Source organism: Cervus elaphus, chromosome 5 (genome assembly GCF_910594005.1).
Source record: "Cervus elaphus chromosome 5, mCerEla1.1, whole genome shotgun sequence".
Lineage (NCBI taxonomy): Eukaryota > Metazoa > Chordata > Mammalia > Artiodactyla > Cervidae > Cervus > Cervus elaphus.
The window spans coordinates 20,780,810-20,801,814 of record NC_057819.1 but is presented as its reverse complement, the minus strand read 5'-3'; the positions used below and the strand labels follow the sequence as shown (position 1 = coordinate 20,801,814).

Here is a 21,005-nt window from a genome sequence, read left to right as displayed (position 1 = left end):
TACTTCCTTCTCCAGGAGCTCTTCCCGACCCAGGAATTGAACCCGGGTCTCCCGCATTGTAGGCAGACGCTTTACCATCTGAGCCACCAGGGAATTGGCTTTTTTTGTTTGTTTGTTTGTACACGATACCAGAACTTTTCCCCTAGTCTGTCAACTTATAATGTTTTTACATCACACAGAAATATCGGCTTTGATGATGTTCAAACTTATCAGTCTCTTCTTTATGATTTGGGGCCTTGGTCTTACGTATTAATAAACTGCTTACCCTAGAAACTTATTTTCCAACATAATAAATTCTCTTATATTTTCTTCTTATACTTTTACAGGTGTTTTTGTCTTTAAGCTCATTCTTTAACTCAAATAAGCCATTTTGAATATGGGGAAGTAGAATCTTTCTTTCCAAATAGTCATTTACCCCTCTACAATGTATCCAACATTATATCCTATGTATCCAACTCAACTGTTTCAAAATACCAACTTTATTATATAATAAATTCCTCTGTATATAAATGGGTTACTGGCTCTACTTTGTTCCATGTACCAACCTCTCTATTCCTGTACTCACCATTTACATAACTGTACCATTACAGTATGTTTTGATATCTGGCATAGCAAATCCTTCATCAGTATTTTCCACTTGAAAAATTTCTTGGCCACTCGAGCACATTTAGTCCTCTGGACAAATTTTAGAAGCAATTTATCAAGTGTCCAAAAGTAAGTCTCACTGGGATTTCAACTAGAATTACATTGAAGTTACAGTTTAATTTGTAGAGTACTGCAATCTTTACAAAGATGCCATCCCTTTCCAAAGCATGTAATGTCTGTCCACTTATTTGGGTTAGCTTTTCAATTCTTCAGGTAAAGGTTTCTACTTTTTTCATAGAGCTTTTGTACATTTGTGTGTTACTCTTAAATGTCTTCTGGTTTTGTTGCTATTGAGAATACAGTCTTACTTTTCTACAGGAACAAATTACTTGATTATTAGTGAGATTATACATCTTTCTAAATGTCAAACAAATTATATCTCTATCCATTAAACTATCGAGCCACATCCTGCAACCATGTGTGTGGATTTTCATTTTCTCATTGATTTGTGTGAGTTCTTTACGTGTTATAGATATTAACTCTTTACTTACATTTGTCACAACTATTTTTCTACTTTGTGGTTTGGCTTTTGATCCTAGGATTTCATTTTTCCTTTCTTCTTAAAGAAGTTTTCAATGTTTATGTAGTCCAATACAAATTTTAACTAATAACAGATCTGAATGTCTCGTGGGTACCAGGACCTGTACCTCTTTCTCTCTCAACACCTGTATCGTGGGTATCATTTTCCTTACTTAAATGCCAGTTCAAGCCTGTCTGATCGCTAAGCCTGTGCTCTGTTCACCTCGGCATAGAGAACTCCTTTTTCCAGATGTTCCCCTATTTTTTTAAAGATTTTTTTTTTTAATGTGGGAATTATTTTAAAAGTCTTCATTGAATTTGTTACAGTATTGCTTCTGTTTTATGTTTGGTTTTTATGTTTTAGGCCCTGAGGCATGTGGGATCCCTGACCAGGGATCAAACCCGTACCTCCTACATTAGAAAATAAAAGTTTTAACCACTGGACCATCAGGGAAGTCCAGCCCAGATGTTTAATATTTACTTCCATATCTTCTCTGATTTGGAGGGCATTTGTGATGGTTTGTCACTTATTACACTTCCATATACAGTTTATCTTTGGGGTGTTGAATAGGTTCCAGTGACCTGTCCAGATACTCTGAAGCTAGTGTGACACTGTTTAAACACAATTGGTTCTACAATATGTTTAAACAATTAGCTTGTTCTAGCTCATTACTCACTATTCTGTCCAGTTCACCTGAAAAAGGGGATCTCTACAGCATTTAAACATCACATCCAGGAATATGGCCTATCCTTCAGTTTATGACATTCTTTCTCATCTTTCAAGGTATTGTTTGGTCTCTTCCAGGCAGGTCAGTCGCACTTGTCTTGATGAAGCTGTGTTTACCTGTTTCGTGGTTTTTGTTGCATTGTGATCAGAGCCTGCTTTTTTGTTTGTTTTTCCATTTTAGTTTCTGAAAAAGTTATTATTAGTACTCAGAAAGCTATAAATATTATATACTCATTGTGTGCCCAGTTGCTTTCTCAATTTTTTTATCTAGTATCTTTTTTCTGTTATTCTCCTTTTTTTTTAGCCAATAGCATTTAAAATATTTCCCTTCTTTTCATTTTAGAACCTCACCTCACTCTTATTTCATGTATTCCTGCTTTGACAAAACTTACCAAAAATATGTTAAATATGCCAAATTTAGACTCTCTCTGATCCTATTCTGTTAAGCATAGTATGAATAGTTTAACATACGTGTGTTTTGCATTAAAAAGTGCATCTTTATGCCTACTTTTTGAAAACAAAAAATTATTTATTTTTACAAGCAAATATCTATTTTGACCTTAGTTTAGCTGGTAGTTTGAAGTTAATGTGAACTAGAAGGGAAAGACCATCTCTCTTCTAGAAAGACTTCTGACATCGCCTACCTGGGCTTCCCCACTTTCACTCTCCACTCCCACATTCTGCAGGTAGCAGCAGCTGGAGTGGTTGTTTAAAAATGCAAATCTGATTAAGTCATTCCCCTGTTTAAAACCCAACCTTTGTAATGGTTTCCCATTTCACTCAGGATAAAATAAACCTTAACCTGCCCTACAAGACCCTACATGATTTGGCCCCCTGCCTAGCCACACTTGCCCCTCACCCACCATAATCTATCCACAAGTCATTCTTTCAGTTCCCAGAATGGGCAAAGCTTTTCCCCTTCTGGGCCTTCTCACATGCCGTTCCCCTGCCTGGAAAATTATCCCCCATCTCATTCTACACTGACGCCTACTCACCCTTCAGATCTCAGCTCAAAGCTTATTTTTGCAAAAAAGTCTTTCCTGGGTCCTATCTCTGCAATCTAAAATGTGGTCCCTTTTAAAATACCTTCTCATAGCCAATACTACCTCACTTTCATAGCAGATACTAGTTTGTGATTATAGGAGCAGCTGCGTGATTGTGTTTAATTTCTGATCCCTTCTGCCCCCATACTTAAACTAGAAGAGAACAGGGGCAAGCTGATTTTGGTGGCCATGCTAGAAACATTCATGTACATCTGAATAAAAGGAAAAAATACCTACATACCTCTTAATTGTGCCTTTTACATCTTAATATGATAACCATCACATTATTGAATATGTATAAAAACTGTTAAAACTCTTGATACCTCTGGCAAATTCAGTAAGAATCCATTGTACTCAAAGGACATAAAAACTAACCTGAATCTGTTGCTGCTACAGAAAAACACAAACGAATTTACATCACTAGGAAGTTCTGTTTACATATTATGAGTGTTTTATGTAGTGTTCAATTTTCTGATGCTTTATTCACAGTCAACTAATTTTTATGCCTTATTTTTCAAAGCATGTAAAACACTATGAAAAATATGCTTTGTAAAATACTTTCAGAAGTCTAAAGAGTACTTGATAAAAATATGACAAAATCAGAAACTAAACAGCAAAGTTGGCTAGCTGTAGTATTTTATTACATACATATCTAGCCAAAGAAGGAAATATAAATTGTAGTGCAAATTTAAAAATCCCTTCAGATCACAAAATCAACATTATATACTACTTTATACTCTACAAAGACTTTCACACACATCATATCACTGAACTTGATGAAGTAAATAGAGCAGATATTATCACTACTTATAGAAAAGAAAACTCAGGCTTAGAGTGATTAAATGTCTTCCTCAAGGTCACAGGACTTTAAAACAGGAGTCACAATTAAAACAGAGTCTTTAAAACAGAATCAGAATTACAAGGTGGGGGGGTTGCCCCCACATGTAAATTTCTGAACCAAAGAGAACGTCCATCATAAACACTTAGTCTCTGTAGTAAGTGTAGATTTGTGCTCCCTTCACTAAAATTTCAGTAGAGAACAACCAAAAAAGCTATTTTAAATGTAAATAAATTGCCATCAATTCAGGAAATGGCTAAATAAAATATGGTGTCCTCAAACTATGGAACATGATGCAGCAGTTCTGCAAAATAATTGAATGCATCCTATGCTAAGAACTGAAAGCTAGAGGGAATGCACACTTGTTAAAACAGCCGAAGATAATACAAGTACACATTGGCGTAAAAACATTTTTAAAGATCTAGAAGGTTATACACGGTTGTTATCTCTGGGAACAGAGGGCTGTAGTCAGACATTGGCCATCTCTGTGATGTTTTAATTTTTACAAAGAATCGGTTTTACTTTGCTGATTTAAAAGTAATTCTTAAGATTTCAATCAATCTGTGGGTTGAACAAGAAGATCATTTTTCTAGGTCTAAAAAACTGTGGAAAGGAAGGAGAAAACCTTATAAAGGAAGGAGGAACCCCCGCTTAAAAAAAAAAAAAAAAAACATATATAGCAACAAAAACAGTTCGATTCTCTTGAAACAATAAACTATCACAAAACTTTCCTTTAAAAAAAAAAAGGCAACAGCTTAGAATTTTAAAAAATATCTAGTCTCCTTTGTTGCAATAAGACAACCAATAAACTATCAACTAGGAGAGTTCGGAACAGGATCCTCTGGGAGAGATTTAGTTGTTAGAGTTGGGCAAGGAAGGTTTCACAAAGGAGCTGAGTTTTGAGGGAAATGAGAGGTGACTGGGCAGAGAGATGCGGGAAGATTAAGCCAGATGGGGAAATGCCTGGGAAGTGGATATACTGAGTTAATCAGAAGCAGGGCCCAGGAAGAAAACTAGAGTGAAGTCCTGAAAGAGGAGGATTCCTTTGGATGTGGGAGGTTAGAGGGAGCTCCACTGCGCTGCCATCCAGTTTACCTGGGTGAGAATCCGGCCCTTGTTATGGTCAAACAATGGAGGCGTCCAGCGGCAGCAGCGATCTGCGCTGGGTGCCTGGAGGGTTCCTCATCACCTGAGTAGGATGCTCGGCTGGCTCAGCTGGGACGCGAGGCGCTCTTAAAAAAAAAACACACACACACACACAACATCACACCATGCAGCCAGGCTTCTCCGCGGCACAGCCCGGCTCCCTTGATCCCACGGCGCGGCCATTACCGCCTCTCCGGGGACCCGCCTGGAAAGGCTCCAAGGCGCGGCTTCACGGGTTTCTAAAGCTGTTTTGCTCCCCCTTCCCTCGGCTCCAACAACAATGGAGCCCGGCTCGGGAGTCCGGCTCCCGCGGGGCCTCCGCCCGGCCTCGCCCCGGTCGCTGCCCCTCCGCCCGCCGCGCGCCCTGGCCGCCATCTGTGACCCCCGCTCCCCAGCACTGCGGGCCCACGCCGGCTCGCCGAGGCCCAAAGCCAGGCTGCCCTCCCCCGGGCCGGCCCGGGTGGCCGCCGGGCCGCCCGGCTGCGCGGAGCCACTCTGACCTTTCCCACCCGATGCCCGGGCGCTCGCCCCGGCTCCAGGCCCATCCTAAGTAATGGGTTGTTTTTCTTTTTCTTTAATCCACTCATCCTCCTTCCGACCCAGAACCCGCTCCCTAGCCACCCCCCTCGCCCCCGCCTTGATCCCGAAAAGAAATAAAGACACTACAGCCCGGCCACCCCAGAACTCACTCCAAGTGAGGGGTTGAAGCGCCCCAGGCCGCGGACTCCGCGCACCCACCCTCCCTCTCCTCAAGGGACACCTCACAGGTGCGCCTCCGAGCCGCGCGCGCGCGCGCTCCGCACACCCAGACGCCTCCGGGGGACAGCGCGCGTGCGCACGCACGAGGCCGGCGAGCCCCTGGGGAGCGGGGGCCGCACGCATGCGCGCCGCCCGGCCCTGGCCCCTTCCCCCCCGCCCCCCACCGCCTCTGCCCCCGCCCCCGTCGGCTGCCCGCGCGCGCCCTCCCCCCTCCCCAATCCCAGGCCTGTCACGGGTACCCCCCCCCACCCCCACCGCCCAGCGCGCGCGCTCCCGCTCGCCCGCCTCGCTCCTCCTCCTCCCCTCCCGCCCCACCCGGACCCGCGTTACCCTGGGCAACCGCAGTGCGGCCGCACCTGAGCTGTGCGCCTGCGTCCCACCGGCCAGACCCTCCCTTCCCCTTGGTCGGTTCCCCAGCCCCGCACAGCTGCGGGAGAGTGGGGGCGGGGCGTCACCCCGTCCCCGCGAAGTGAGTATCGATCGGCCTCCCCCGCCCATCCCCGCAGACACAGACCCGCCGCCGCCGCCGCGCCGGCGCCTCGGCCGCCCGCCGGGTCAGCGCGGCCAGGCCTTCTCGCCGCCCCGGCCCCCCGCTCCCAGCGTGCACCGCGGCGAGCGCTCGGGTGGGAGCCGGCGAGATGCGCTGCGCGGGCGGTGCCCACTGACCTCCCTCGGCGGCCCGGCCGGGGCAGGGCCGGAGCCAGGAGCCAGCCCCGCCCGCCGCCCCGCCCATGGGCCGCCGGCCCCCGCAGCCTCCCGCCGCGAGGATCGCGCCGAGGGGGGGAGCCGCCTGAAGGAACGCGACGGCTGCGCCCGCAGGTGAGGCGGGGCCCGAGGTGTGATCTAGTCCAGCCCCGCTCACCTGGCGGTACCTGCAGGGAGGCTCTGCGGGTGCCGGCGGGGGGCGGCGGCACCTGTCGCAGCGGGAACTCATTTAAATAATTTTTCAAGCCCTCACTGCAAGGGGAGGGGTCCTCCAGACCCACGGGGTGGAGAAGGGTGTCCCCTTACGGAGACATCTCGGGGGAGGGGGTGGGAGGTAGAAAAGAATAGGTGGAAAGGAGGGCAAAAGTGAGGCGCGGCGACCCCGCGCCGGCTGCCTGCAGGGTCTTCCAGCTCGTTATAGGGAGGGGTTGCCCTTGCCAGGGCTACAGTCCAGGCTGGGGTGCGAACCCGCCGCGCACCCAAGCCAATCCGAAGCGGGAGGAGAGAGCAGCCCAGGGGCGTTCCTGCCAGCCCCGGGGTGGGATTGTAGGGTGAGGGATCCGCATTGCAGGTGCACTAGGAGCGCCCGAGGGCCTGGCCCTGCTTTGTCTGGGATGCCGTGGGGAGGCGGCCATCCGAATCCACATCGCCTTTTCAAATGCGTTTTACCACCCCGTGGACATTAGAGACCCTCCCAGATAAGTTGCATTGTCTCCTGTCCTGATAACCCTTTATGTAAGTACTCTACCTTTACAGCCCTTTTCTGAAGCTTTGGTGTGGGCTTTAGTTTACCCTAAATAACGATTTGTTTGTGAATCGTGAAACTGAGCGGAATGCAAATATGCAGCAGGGCTCCAGGCTCGGCTACAGAGCCGCCGTCTACTACAGCGAGTTACTCTAGTTTATCTAACTTACCTGTTTTCTTGCTGACCTGTATTAATTACAAGCTTCGGTATTAGGCAGTGTGATCTATTTCCATAATGAAACGAAGTGGCCTTAAGAGGAAGTATAATCGCGCTCTGTTATTTAAGTTGCAGCAATCAGTCTTAATAACAAAATACAAGCCGCCCGACTGTTCTACCGTAATGTATTACCCATTTCCAGAAACCTACCTGTAAGAATGTTAATGCTAGAATTGCCGTTTTAAGACTTTTAAGTCTGAAATGTATTTCAAGAGCCTTATTATTGTTTTATTAAATGGGTTTTGTTTTGCACAATCAAGAATTCCTCTGCATTGTCTTGCCATTGAATTGCAAGGAAAATAATGCTAACATTTAAAGTGACTTGTACCTCCAAAGATGTTTTGAATTTATTTATTTTGGCTAAATGTTCATTTTATGTGAAATATATTTTGGGAGAAGGTTTTAAGGTTTGTGGTCAATTTATGTGTGTCTTTATACATATGTTTACATGTGCATAGACACTACTGGAAAACCTTAAGATAAAATAATTTTTATTATTCCTCTGCATCATGATGTAATTACTCAGTAAATTTAGTTTAGGTATACTTAATATCTAAAGTACTGGACAATATTCATGTGTATGAGATTTTTCCTGTAGCATTTGTAGATACTAACAATCTAACAAACAGTTTTCTTGGCAATTAGATATTTTTATTGTTGATTCTTTTCAAAAAGAACAAATGAATCATTTTACCTATGGCAGAAAATCACTCTTGTGGGTGTGTAACTGTCATCTGTCATTCATTGGATAAATTCATTTTAGCATCATCATTACTTAATTGACAGAGTGCATTTGTGGCAATACTGATGTTAACAGCATCGAGACTTTTAAGACATACTTATTTTTATATTTATTTATCATTTTCTCATATGGCAAGAAAAGAAAAAGCTTTTTTCTTTTATCTGGAACAAGGTCAGCCATAAAAAGTCCTTAAGACATAGTGGACACACTATGTTTGTTAACTGAGATTAATTCTATCTACTGGATTGGGTATCCTTAAAGCGCAGAAACTAGGCGCCTTTATATGCTTCACTCACCAAGTGTGCAATAAGTGTTTGACTCAGATTAACTGTTCCAGACTAGTTAGGTAGGTGCTAGCTTAATGACACCAATTTTCACATCTCCAGCTTTGATGTTTAAACCAGCAGAAAGGTTGGCAGGGGAGTGAACGTGTCCTATTTGTCTTCAAATATTCAAGGTCTGTCAGGCAGCAGAGGGATTTTGTGTTTTAGAGTATTTCCATGAGTTCCAACAAAGGCAAGTAGTACTTGCAGAAAGACAGACTTCACTTTGATATAAAAAGCACAAGTTGTTTATCATTAGAACATCCAGTGGCAAGAAGGGGCTGCTCTTTCCCTGCAGAGTTTCTGAATAATCTGGACCCCCGGTGGGCAGGAATGGCTGTTAGGAGGTACCCCCATTGGCATGAGAGAGGTCTTCTGAGGGGGGCTGAGGGACTGCAGTGGCAGTCTGATTGGAGGGCATCGTGGTGTCTTTTTATTTCTTACTCTGACTTCTGCAGTTTGGGCATAACAACACCCCAGACACCTACTTACATCCTCGGAAGATTGTTACCAGGGCAGAGGCCTACCTGATACCAGAGATGATTCTAAGCCTACTTTCTTTGCGTTTGTGTGGGGCTTTACAGGTAATAAAGCACTGTCACATCCCGGTCTTATTTTAAAAGACGCTTCTTAATAATGCATGATTTTTTCTCTTGGCTTTTATTTTCTATGAATGTGAATGTGAAGTTGCTCAGTCATGTCGGACTCTTTGCGACCCCATGGACTATAGCCTACCAGGCTCCTCTGTTCATGGGATTTTCCAGGCAAGAGTACTGGAGTGGGTTGCCATTTCCTTCTCCAGGGGATCTTCCCGACACAGGGATCGAACTCAGGTCTCCCACATTGTAGGCAGATGCTTTACCATCTGAGCCACCAGGGAAGTCCTTTATTTTCTATAATAAACATTTAATCAAGAGGAAAATTACCATTTTCTAGGAAGAGAAGCAGGAGAGGCTTTTTTTTTTTTTTTTAATGGAATGGTGTCAATCATTCAAGAGTCAGCAGGTTGTGAAAGTGAATAGAATTTTTTTTTTCTTAGCTGAAATTATTTTTTGAAAGATACTGGTTAAGGGCTGACTCTTGTGCTTGCGATGCATTTTAGTTTGTTTATTTCATTACTCAAACATGACTCAAATTTCACAGCCGAAAGTCCAGTCATATCCCCTGACAGTAAGTTGCACTGGACTTTTTTCTGTATGTCTGCCTCATATATGTTGCCAGGTAGAACACAGCTGAGAAGAAGCAGAATCACAGTGGTCCAAAAAGATGAGGCAAATTAGAGTTTGTGTTTGAAGAAGGAAAAGATGTGTCCCATTTGTACTAAGCCCAAACTGGGAATGATAATTTGTCAACGATAAGAATGATGCTCGGTCCGTTAAAACAAAGATGAGGCTATTGACTGTCAATCACAGTACATGTATTAAGTGGATCAGTGGGGTTAGGACTCTGTCTGTGCCCCAGGAGCAGAGCTAGAGCTTCCTGTGAATAGTAGAGAACCCAATAAATACTGTGTGCACAAGGATTTAAGTGGAACATGATGGTAACGAGGCCAATTGAGTTAGGCCAGATTCTGAGCTCTCCAATTTAGGAAGAAGTTAGAGGGGAAAAAAACCAGCTCTGAATTAATGTATACTTGTAATTAATTTAAAAAAAAAAACCTTTAGAAAAATAGTCCCTCTCTTTTGTTCTTTAGCAGATGAGTTTGTCCCATGCTTTTGTGCCTGTTATCCACCAGCTGGATTTGGGTATGACTATTTAAATAATGTAAAGATTTTTAAAATTTGCTTAAACCAGAGATGCACTGTTTATTTATACTTTATGCATGAAAGGAAAGGAGAAGAATACAGTTCTTCTGGCCAACCAAAAAATCAAATAAGGACACCTTACAAGTATTGATTTATTCCTTGAGGGGAAAAAAAATTGCAGATGCTGTTTTAAATATTATGATCAGGACAACAAATAATCAAGTAAGGCAACCAGTTAGAAAGCAGCCTTTTTGTAGGTGAAAGGTTACATTTTACAGAAAGGTTACATTTTACAGAACCTCGCCATAATCTCCGAGGGCATCTCACAGATGTCTTAAAAGACCCTTTTGTTAATCAGAAAACCAGAGTTTATGTTTTTTCACAAGTTTCTACACTGGGGAGCAGACAAATGAATACTTTTATGATTATCCCTGTATACCACTTTATCAGAAATAACCGTGTGAAGCAAGAATTCTCTACTCCTCTGGACCTGTAAGGGAAGAGGGAATAAGTGTTGTCCTCTTTTCGAGATCCTTCCTATTAGCTGATTCTTAGGAGTGAGCAGTGCACTTCAATCAGCTAGCACACAAGAACAAGCCTGAGATGCTAAAAGCTACAATAAAGAAAACAGAAGAATGCTGTTAATAATCCAATTCTAGGCATACAATATTCTGCTGCTACAATCTTTCTCTTTGTTGCCTCTTTGACAACACTTAAGATGTTACATTTAGACCCATGTAAGATCCATGATCTTTGCTCTTCAGAGTTCCTTCCCGCCATGTTTCTAAATGCAGGCTTAACCCCTGTTATTTACTACATAGGTAAGAGGATTTATGAGGCATTTCTTTTTTGTTTGGCTGCACTGCGTCTTAGTTTCTGCACGTGGGATCTAGTTCCCTGACCAGAGATCAAACCTGGGCCCCCTACATTGGGAGTCTTGGCCACTGGACCACCAGGAAAGTCCATTTGAGTCATTTCTTATGTGACATTGCTGCCACATATTAATGTTAATTCCCAGGACTATTGCAGTACTGATTTTCTTAAAGTCACACAGTCCACCTGGAAATGAGTGGCACCACACTCTGAAAGGGCCACCTTTAGTGTAACCTCACTGTGAAAACACTGGCTCCCCAAGGTACAGGTCCATCCCTGTCATGGCTTAATCATCCAGAGGCAGCCATATTTTTCTAATGGTTTCTAATGTAATTTCTCTTAATGACGAGTGTATGTGATGAGGTTCCTGCCACACTCCAGACATCGAAGGAGCCCCCGTTTCTCCAACTATCACAAGCATCAACTCAGGTAAAGGACACTGGTGTCACGTCTCCCTCAGTGGCTGTGGCATGTGGGAATAGATCCAGGTTTTAGAAATATCTGTCTTGCACATTGATGAGAAAGATGAAGAAAGGCTTTGCTATTTTTTTAAATTTTCTGTTCTGGGAATATAGCAAAAGTTATTAGGCAGAGCCTGTCCTTTTCAAGGAAGGGTCAATCCTTGTCTTCGATAGTGAGTCATCTTTATCTTTTGGTTGAATCATGGTGAGCGGACTAGAAAATCCCTGGGGAACAGAGCAGCAGCTTTCAGCCATTGAGATACTTGCTCACTGACATGTCCTATTGCACTGGATGGGGGAGGGCTGGGGGAGGCAGGTAGGACATAGTCTTTGATGACAGAGGGAAAAGATAGGTCATCCTTCTAGGCCTCTGAATTGTGTGATGGGTTTCACACACAAGTGAGGAATTCGTTCCCATCAAGAAAGTGCTGCAATCAGTTTTCAACAGAAAGAGATTTTTCAGTATAGTGAGGCTGTGGTATTAGGACCTGGTTCAGAGATGAGCAAAGTGCAACGTTACTGTCTGAGGCAAAGACATGGGGTTTTTGTGGGGAGTGGGGGGGGGGGGTAGAATCTAAATTGGAACAAATATGGCCAGATGTGAGACCTTCCCGAAGATAGGTTGAGCATGCTGTGTGTTCAGCGGTGTTCTTGTAGCTCATTCAGTTGTAGAATGGAACTCAGCAGTTTGATCCTCATTGACTAAGTCTGGAATGGCACCTTGACTTTACCCACCAGCAGGCTATGGGCACAGTAGGGGGCCTTCCCATGTAGGCCCAGAGGCCCATAGGACCTTTCTGGGTGGCTTTTCATCTTGAGTCTGAAACTTAAGTGAGAAGCAGATTATCTATCTCTGAACCTCAAAGGAAAACCAAGTGAAGTTAGGAGTTGTTAAGCAGTTGGGGCCAGTTTCTTTCCACGAGACATGCTGTGAGGCCTTGGTACATTAGTATTAGTGGCCCACAGAAGTATAAATCCTTATGGGAAGGTTGACCTGTTCAGCAGTGTGAATTGTTGAACCCTAAAGAACCTCATCACCCAGGCTTCTTAGGCCTGTGAATGAATTGCTTTGATGCCCTTTATCAGTATTGCCCAGTGACAGAGCACAGCTTCATCTAGCACATTAAAATTCTGCCTTTAAAAATCTCATAAGGGACTTTGCTGGTGGTCCAGTGGTTAAGACTTTGCCTTCCAGTGCAGGGGCTGCTGGTTCGATCCCTGGTCAGGAAGCTAAGATCCCACATGCCTCAGGGCCAAAAAACCAACATGCAAAACAGAAGCAATATTGTAACAAATTCAATAAAGATTTTAAAAAATGGTCTATATTAAAAGAGAAAAATCTTAGAAAAAAGAAGTCTCATAAGCCTACTGAGTTTTCTAGACAAAGGTCCCAGTTTTTTGTCTGTTAAAGCTCTCGTGTTCACAATCTGTTAAGTTGAGCACCTGGCTGCTTCCGTCCAGTTCTGAAAAATCCTGCCAGGTTTTCTTTTTTTTTTTTTCTTCCCCTACAATTCCATTGTGACAATTAACTGCCTCTTCTGATTCTGAATGATACAGTCAATGTGTAGGGCCTTACAGCTTTATTTACAATCCAACCTGTAAATTATAGACTCCTGTTATAAGTATAGACACATTTAAAGTGCCAAATCCAGAAATAAAATATTTTAGAAGTCTTTTTGATGGGCATTGTGTCAGCCTTTTGTACATGGGTACCCTCTACATCTGGCGAAATTACTAAGTGGTGACATGAAAATCATTTTCCTTGTTTGAATCAGACAAATTTGAATATATTTACAAATCCCACCCCTCTAAAGGGGAGATAACTAAGCCACTCTTGGTCTACATGCCCCTGCCCACCTGCCCATGTGAGCCTGACACATATTGTAGCTCACACAGTTCTGTTGAACTGCTGAAATTGGAGCATACCACTCCTGCTGAATTATCCCCTGCAGCCCTTTACATGTGCATGTACAAGGCCGGGGCACAGGAGCAAGATGAGAAAATTAAATCCTTAGGAGCTGCCAAGGTGCTGCCTGGGGAAGGCCAAAATATCTAGTTACAGGGACCCCTGACAGCTTCCAAAGGCCCTTGCACCATGGGCTACCTGATCGGGCACAAGTACAGCATGACGAAGAGCTGCCAGAAGGGACTGGTCAGGGACTTCCCTGGTGGTCCAGTGGTTAAGAATCCGCCTTCCAATGCAGGGGACTCAGGTTGATCCCTGGTCAGGGAACTAAGATCCCACATGCTGCAGGGCAACTAAGCCCACTCTCCACAACGAAAGCCCAGTGAAGCCAGAAAACAACAACAAAGGAGGGACTGAGGGACTGATCAGTCCATAAAGGATGCCTGGCCACAGACAGCCTTGACCATGTTATTCATCAAAGGGAGAATGTTTCTAAAATGGCCCCAACATAGGGTAACATGAAGACGGTTAGAAATGTGAGTTCCTCCCCGAGTGAGGCACCCTCACTATTTTCACAATTGACCACAGTCAGAAGGAGAATCAGAAAAAAAAAAGGGGGGGGGGTGGTAAGAAGGAAAAGCAGAGTCACATGTTGCAGTGAGAGCAATACATCTTGTCTGTGGACAGACCATGCAGAGGCAAAATGAAGACAGATCCTTCTTTGTTGAGAACCACTTCCCTTCCAGGGACTAATGTTCTTTTCTGTGAGCTACTAGTCTTCTCTCCTCAATTATGCACAAGTTGTCACTGATTTACTTTAATATACCTTGATTCACCCATACATCCAAACATGTGGTTAAAGGTACATTTAAACAGTATATTTAAATGACAATATATTATTTAGAGATTTTACATTGTAGTTTTCAAATGTTATCAGACATATCAGAAGCCGATTATATATCAATTGATTTTACCGTCTTAATTTGGGCTTTAAAAATAAGTGGCTCAAAAATACCTAGCATGTGTATACTTACAGCTGATTTCACGTTGTTGTATGGCAGAAACCAATGCAACATTGTAAAGCAGTTATCCTCGAATTTGAAAAATAAAATTTAAAAACCAAACAGTAACAACAACAACAAAAAATATGGAGCAGATGGTTCTCGGGAATTCTGAGGTGATAAGGTGTGTTTTCCCTATTTTAATTTCTTTACAAATCTTGAGGGGAAAAAGTTAGCTAACTGCTTCACTATCAGTCCAAAGAGAATTAGGGATTTTAGAAAATAAATATTACTATAAGTTGCATTAAAGGATAATGCAATTGTTGATACTAAGAATTTGTCAGATAAGTATGGCATCTTAAAACATTACTCAAAAAAAAAATTACTCAGCTAATGGAAGTAGAGCAGTTTTATGGGTTAACACAATGTAATATTGTCTGAGAGTTTTTAAGAGCAAATGATAGAGATAACAGTTTCGTACATTATAGCTCATTTTACTTGTATGCTCATGTTTAGATTTATCTACTCTTAAATAATGGTCGGTAAGGAATTTAGTAACTTCAGTTTAATGTAGCCTGCTGGCAGAAAGCCCGCTTTTTTGGTATGAATTGATAATGTGTAGGCTCATCTGTCCCTCCCGCCTCAGGAATGTAAGCTCCAGTAGTGGCCGGGTTTGCATCTGTTTCACTTGGCGTTTCCCAGCTGTCCTCTGAGGGGTGCCTCGCTCAGAGAGGTGCTCAGAGAAAGGTGGTTTCTCCACTGAAAGACTGCACAGCGATACTTTATATCCCCCAACAGAGGGAAACAGAACCTTCATTTACATCCCCAAAGTCACTGAACAAAGTGTGAAAGGGTTTGCCCCAAGAGTATTTTAATAATTCTTCATGCATCTTCTGTGTTCTGTTGGAATACCTTCCTGTACTTAATACAGAAGCTTTTTAAAGAAGATAAGTAGCTTTTCAGTTTGCACCTGTATCTTATTTCTAAACTGGGATTTTTATAACCAGAGTAATCGTACTTTGGAATCGACCTTTTTCAAGTAGAAGACCATTTTTTAAATGACCAGCTCAATACATTTCTTTAACTTCTCTAGTATATTTGTGTAAATTACAAAGTTTAAATTATGGCCCTTTTTTGTAAACGGGGTTTCCTGGTGGCCATGCAGCCTGTAGTTTCATTTCTCCCAGCCTGGAAATGTTTTCTAAAAGTGCCACCACATGTGAAAGATTAAGAGTTTGGGTATGGTTTCATAAATTTCTTAGGAGTCTTTAGAACCTTCATAAGATATATGCAAGTATTTAGTGGTCTCCTGGGCTTGGGGATGTGGTTTCAATTCCTGGGGTGGGACAATCCCCTGTAGAAGAAAATGGCAAGCCACTCCAGTATTCTTGCCTGGAGAATCCCATGGACAGAGGAACCTGGTGGGCTACAGTCCATGGGGTTGCAAAGAGTCAGACCCAACTTGGTGACTAAAAACAGTAACAAAAAGTGGTCTCCTTTAAAACAGGAATTCCTTTGCATTCAAGAAACATTAAGCCTCTAAACATCAACATTTCCTAGGGGTGCCCTGAATGTTTAGATCAAAGTACCCCTGTTGAAAATGTATATTGGGTCAACTTGGATATATCCATTTAATGTCTGCAGAAATATGGAGTCCCCTTTGGGGGGTTCCAGAATTATCTTACATTCACCCTCCCCATTTCCCAGTTCACTGAACCGTTCAAACAGGAAAAACAAAATCTCAAACTGTTCCGATAATGGGAAGAAAATGATTGTATTCTTATGCAAATTTTACGTACAGCTCCTTTCTTCTGAGCAAAAGGGGGGAAAAAAGGAAATGCATATATCCTGATGCAGAACAGTGAGATGTGTAAAGCAGTGCCTTTGTGCACACCTGCCTCCCAAGAGTTGAAGGTGTGGAGAAACCCTCTCAGCAGCCTGGTGGTCTCTCACTGATGGCTGCCTCTCTTCCCAGGTCAGGAGCCCTCTGTTATAGGAAGGAGGCTGCGTGCCTGTCCCTCCTGAGCGCCCCGTCACCCACAGTTTACTAGCAATCCCAGAACTCCAAGGAGAGCAGGATAAACCTCAAGTCAGAAGGGGGAAAAGGCCAGCCTCGGATTAGACCGCCTCCACCCCAGTGCTGTGACCTTCGGGGCAAGAGCATTCTGCTTTGAGGGGGGACATCCTGTGTGTCATAAGCTGTTTAGTGGTACCCCAACCTCTACCCACCAGATGGCAGAAGTGCCCCTTCCTGGCCGTGACAGCCCACAAGGTCTCCAGACCTGGCCAGTCTCCCCCGGTAGCACCACTGCCTGACTTGGTCAGATTCAAAAATGGGGTTCACCAGGAGGATGCTCCCCCTCGAATTCTGATTGCTCTCACGTGTCTCAAGTCATAAATTTTACATGCCTATGCTGTGTATTTTTTGGACGAAAACGACCAATAGTATCTTGCCTCAGCTGTAAAATAGTGACCGTGTAGCTTCTCTGAGGAAGAAGAAAATCTTCCATAGAGGGTGTTCCAAGCAGGTCAGTCAGGCTGCAGAAGCAGCACAGCTCCTCAGCAGGACCCAAGGGGTGTTACTTTCAGCGCTCTTGGCTGGACTGAATTTGTCTCAAGAAGGAATCCCCGTCCTCCTCTCTCTCCCCTCCCCAGGCTGGTTAGCCATTCAATTGTTGATCTGAACAGGCAGATTCAATCTCCATCTGAGTAAAGAAAGTGTTAGAATCTACACTTAATTCAACCTTGTGTATGAAGAGAGAAATCCCAAGCCCCTCCTCTAACCAATGCGGAAACCCTAAAATTTTCTATGTCAGTAAAACAGATAATGATTTAAATTGTATTACTAAGATGATAAATTATCAAGTAAGGCAAACAATTAGAAAAGCAAACTTTCAGAAATTAGGAGTTACATTTTAAGTGAGTCAGCAACAGTCTCGGAAGTCCAGATGTCTTAAAACACTTGTTTGATAATAAACCAAATAAGTATACACCTTTACACACATTTCCACACTGAAGAGCAGAGTAAGCTTGTGGTTCCTTAATAAAACTAGCTTCTTAGTCCAGAATACTCCAGAATTTTCTGCAACTTTAGGAGCAAAGAAACATGCTTTTTTCATGAGCATCAAGAAGAAGCACTGGGGACTTTCCTGGTGGTCCATGGTTAAGACTTCACCTTCCAATGCAAGGGATATGAGTTTGATCCCTAGTCAGGGAGCTAAGACCCCACATGTCTAGCAGCTAGAAAAACCAAAATGTAAGACTGAAGCAATATTGTAACAAATTCAACAAAGACTTTTAAAAAATGGTCCCCTCAACTCATAAAAAAAAAAAACAAACTAGTATTCTCCCAGTTAGCCCAAGCCAAAAAAGAGTTAAAAAAAAAAAAAAAAAAGAGTAAACTAGAGAAGCTTAAAACATAGGAAAAGGAAAGAGCAAAAGAGTTTTAACAAGTGGAGTATGGGGCAAAGGATGTTCTGCCCCCATTAGGGCATGCACGCTTTTCACCTTCACCTGCCAAGAACCTTGGGGTTCACCTAAGGGTGTGGCTGTGGAGTCAGAGGGATGAAACCCAACCCAGCCCCTGGCTAGTAGTGACTTTAAGGAACTCATTTAACCCCTTCAGCTTGTTTGCTAGCCCTGTGAGAGATGAGGAGGCTCTCTAATTCTCAGAATGTTTGTAGCTCAGCGCTTGGCATGTGAGCCCTCGGTACAAGGTGGTTCTGCCGTTGGCCTTATTCACCCTGAGTCCCTGGCGCCTCAGGCTGGGTGGCTGCTGCCCTTCCCGTCCCCTCCCTTCCCTGCTGCATCATCCCCGCCAGATTCAATTCCCTCTGGTAGCACTTTGGCTCTAATCGGTAAAAACTCAACTTTCTCCCCATTTCCTCTCTCTTCCAGCTCAGCTTTTCTGAGCGACTTTTAATAAGCAGCTCAATCCAGCCCTCACTTTTCTACCTGACTTTATTTTCCACCACTCGCTGGAATGCTCTTTCCATGTGGGACAGTATAGTGGTCTCTCTGTGACTCTCAAAACTTCATTCTCACCTCATCCTGTGTAAACCCTGCCCATCGTTGGGGGTCAGCTTCAGTCCCAGCCTCTTGAGACCACCTAGGTCACTGCAGCCTCAGCCACTCGACGTTTCTTAGGCAGCTCCACGTGCCCTGTGATTTGTAAGGTACCAGGAACACTGAAATGATTGGGATGTGGCCCCCACATTTTGTGTCTGAGATTCACAAAGCCTCATACGGTAGACAGGCAGGTAAATGAGAAAGAGGTCCAGGTGCTGTGTGCTGGGTTACCCTTCCCCTGGCCCCTGACTTGGCATCCTCACAAGGATTTAATTATACTTTGTTTTCTTTGTACTCTGGCGGCTGAGCCTTACATCCCTGGTAAGCTGTAGGCATAGGACTGAGTACACAGTGAGCACTTTAGAACGTACACTGGCTTGACCTTTAACCTCAGCACATATGTAAAAGCACACATGGCTGCTCGACCTGTTGTAGTGGGCCTCCTAAACTTCAAAAGAAAAATTAGAAGACAAAATTGAGAGGACTTCTCTGGTGGTCCAGTGGTTAAGAATCTGCCTTGCAATGCAGGGGATGCGGGTTTGATCTCTGGTCAGGGAGGTAATACCACATGCCTTGGAGCAACTCAGCTCATGAGCCACTACTGGCGAGTCCACGTGCAGCAACAAAAAGCCCCACCTGATGCAAGGAACATCCCACGTGCCGCGACTAAGACCCAAGGCAGCCAATTAAATAAAGTGAACTTCCATAATACTGAATTATTAAAAAAAAAAAAAAAAAAGACAATGATGATGTTAAGCTCCTGGCCATCACCATAAACCTCTTGGTGACTCAAATGGTTTCTAGGCCTGCAGAATTCATGGAATGGGGAATTTCTAAAATGAAAATAAAGACTCACCCTCTGAACCAAATAAACTTAGCCTTATGGAAAAGTCACCACATTGTCCTTTTTCTCCCGTTCCATCACGGACCAGAAAAACCATCATCATCAAAGCTCGGCATGAGCATTTCCTGAATTTCTGAGTTTCTGCCTCCACTGGAGAGGTGAGAAAGCATGAAACCAGCTTAGTTCCCACAGGCAGAGCCACCTTTCGGGTTTGGCACTGTGCCCGCGTCAGTGCTGGCGAACACACACAGTCGGCCCCTAACAGAACTAACAGTCCAGGTGTCAGTAAGCTGTGCCCAGTGGGATCCTGTATGTCACAGGCTACGCAGAGAGTCCTCAACAAGCCCCCCTTTCCCTCCCACTGAAATTAAACTATATTTCTTTTGTACGTGGCTTGAGAGTTTTCTGGCATTTTTATTTGCAAACTTCCGAGAGGCCTACATGAACTAGGACTGCTTCCTCCTCTGCCTTATCTTCATGCCCGACAAGGTAGTATTGATATTTCCAAGTCCTCTCATGGCACCAATACAATATACACTGCCTAATGTGGCGGGGGGTGGGAGGGAGTCAGACCAGAGACTGAGATTACCACTAATTCTCAACTAGAGAGAACCCTTTCTTATTAAAGGGCCAGCTCAGATTACTAGAGGGAGGCATTCCATGCTCTGAATGCTAGTATTATAATGGAGGACAGAGAGAAAGCCCTGTTCTCATGGAGCTTGTATTCTAGTACCGTAAGAAAGATCAATAAATGACCTAATTTTAGATAGTGATAAGTGCTATAAAGACTCAAGATGGGACGGGATGATGATACTGACAAAATAGTTGGGACTTCCCTGTCAGTCCAGTGGTTGAGACTCCATGCTTCCACTTCAGGGGGTGTAGGTTCAATCCCTGGTCGGGGAACTATGATCCTGCATGCTGGGCAACCAAAAAAAGAAATTTTCTTGAACTGAATAAAAATGAGAATGCAATCTGTCAACTTAAAAAAATTGTATTAAAAATTGTTAAAGTGTTCTTGCAGTGCAGAGTGACAGCAGGCCATGGCAGACTCTGCAGTGGTGTTATCTGGGAGCCGGGGGGAACACGCGTGGCTGGTGCTCCGTGCCAGGGTGGTGATGGCAGACAGCACATAGTTCCAGGCACAGCTGTAAATGCTTTAAGTCTGTAAAGCCTAGTATGGTTGCTCCAAGTCACGTTGCTGTTTAGTCACGTCGTTGTTTAGTCACGTCTGATTTTTTGTGACCCCATGGACTGACTGAGGCCACCAAGCTCCTCTGTCCATGGGGATTTCCAAGCAAGAATACTGGAGTAGGTTGCCATTTCTTCCTCCAGGGGATCTTCCCAACCCAGGGATCGAACATGCATCTCCTGCATTGGCAGGTGGGTTCTTTACCACTAAGCCACCAGGGAAGCCCTCCCTAGCCATGTAGGGCAACTCAAATTTGAAGTAATTCAAATCGAAATAAATAAAACAACCTCTTCCTTTTCTCAGACATACCAGCTACCTGTGTGGCAGGGGCTCATGTGGCGGGTGGCCACATTGTTGGGCAGCAGAGAAGAGAGGATTTCTACCACCACAGGCAGTTCTCTTGGATAGCGGCTCATTAGATTAACTCATTTAATCTTCACAACCACGTGACTAAAGTAGATACTGTTTTCCCATCTTGCAGATAAGGAAAGTGAGGCACAGGGAGT

The 21,005-nt window shown here is 43.9% G+C and overlaps 2 protein-coding genes across 10 annotated transcripts in view; one reads left to right on the top strand and one right to left on the bottom strand.

Moving 5' to 3' along the window:
- ZNF664 (zinc finger protein 664) overlaps positions 1–6,322 on the bottom strand; it is a 35,015-nt gene extending 28,693 nt beyond the window's left edge. For 3 of the 6 annotated variants that reach the window (XM_043902052.1, XM_043902048.1, XM_043902053.1), the window contains exons 1-2: positions 5,608–5,767; positions 4,868–5,004 (exon numbers count right to left, since the gene is read on the bottom strand). The gene's annotated coding sequence lies outside the window, so the exon portion shown is untranslated. Of the gene's footprint in view, positions 1–4,867; positions 5,005–5,119; positions 5,124–5,607; positions 5,768–5,841; positions 5,847–6,033; positions 6,053–6,191 lie in introns of those variants that run through there. The other 3 variants (XM_043902049.1, XM_043902050.1, XM_043902051.1) reach the window with 3 other exon arrangements.
- Positions 6,323–6,368: 46 nt separating this feature from the next.
- The window catches only part of CCDC92 (coiled-coil domain containing 92), a 34,795-nt gene continuing 20,158 nt past the window's right edge, over positions 6,369–21,005 (top strand). The window contains exons 1-2 of one of the 4 annotated variants that reach the window (XM_043902045.1): positions 6,369–6,496; positions 8,868–8,993. The gene's annotated coding sequence lies outside the window, so the exon portion shown is untranslated. Of the gene's footprint in view, positions 6,497–6,993; positions 7,118–8,867; positions 8,994–21,005 lie in introns of those variants that run through there. The other 3 variants (XM_043902043.1, XM_043902044.1, XM_043902047.1) reach the window with 3 other exon arrangements.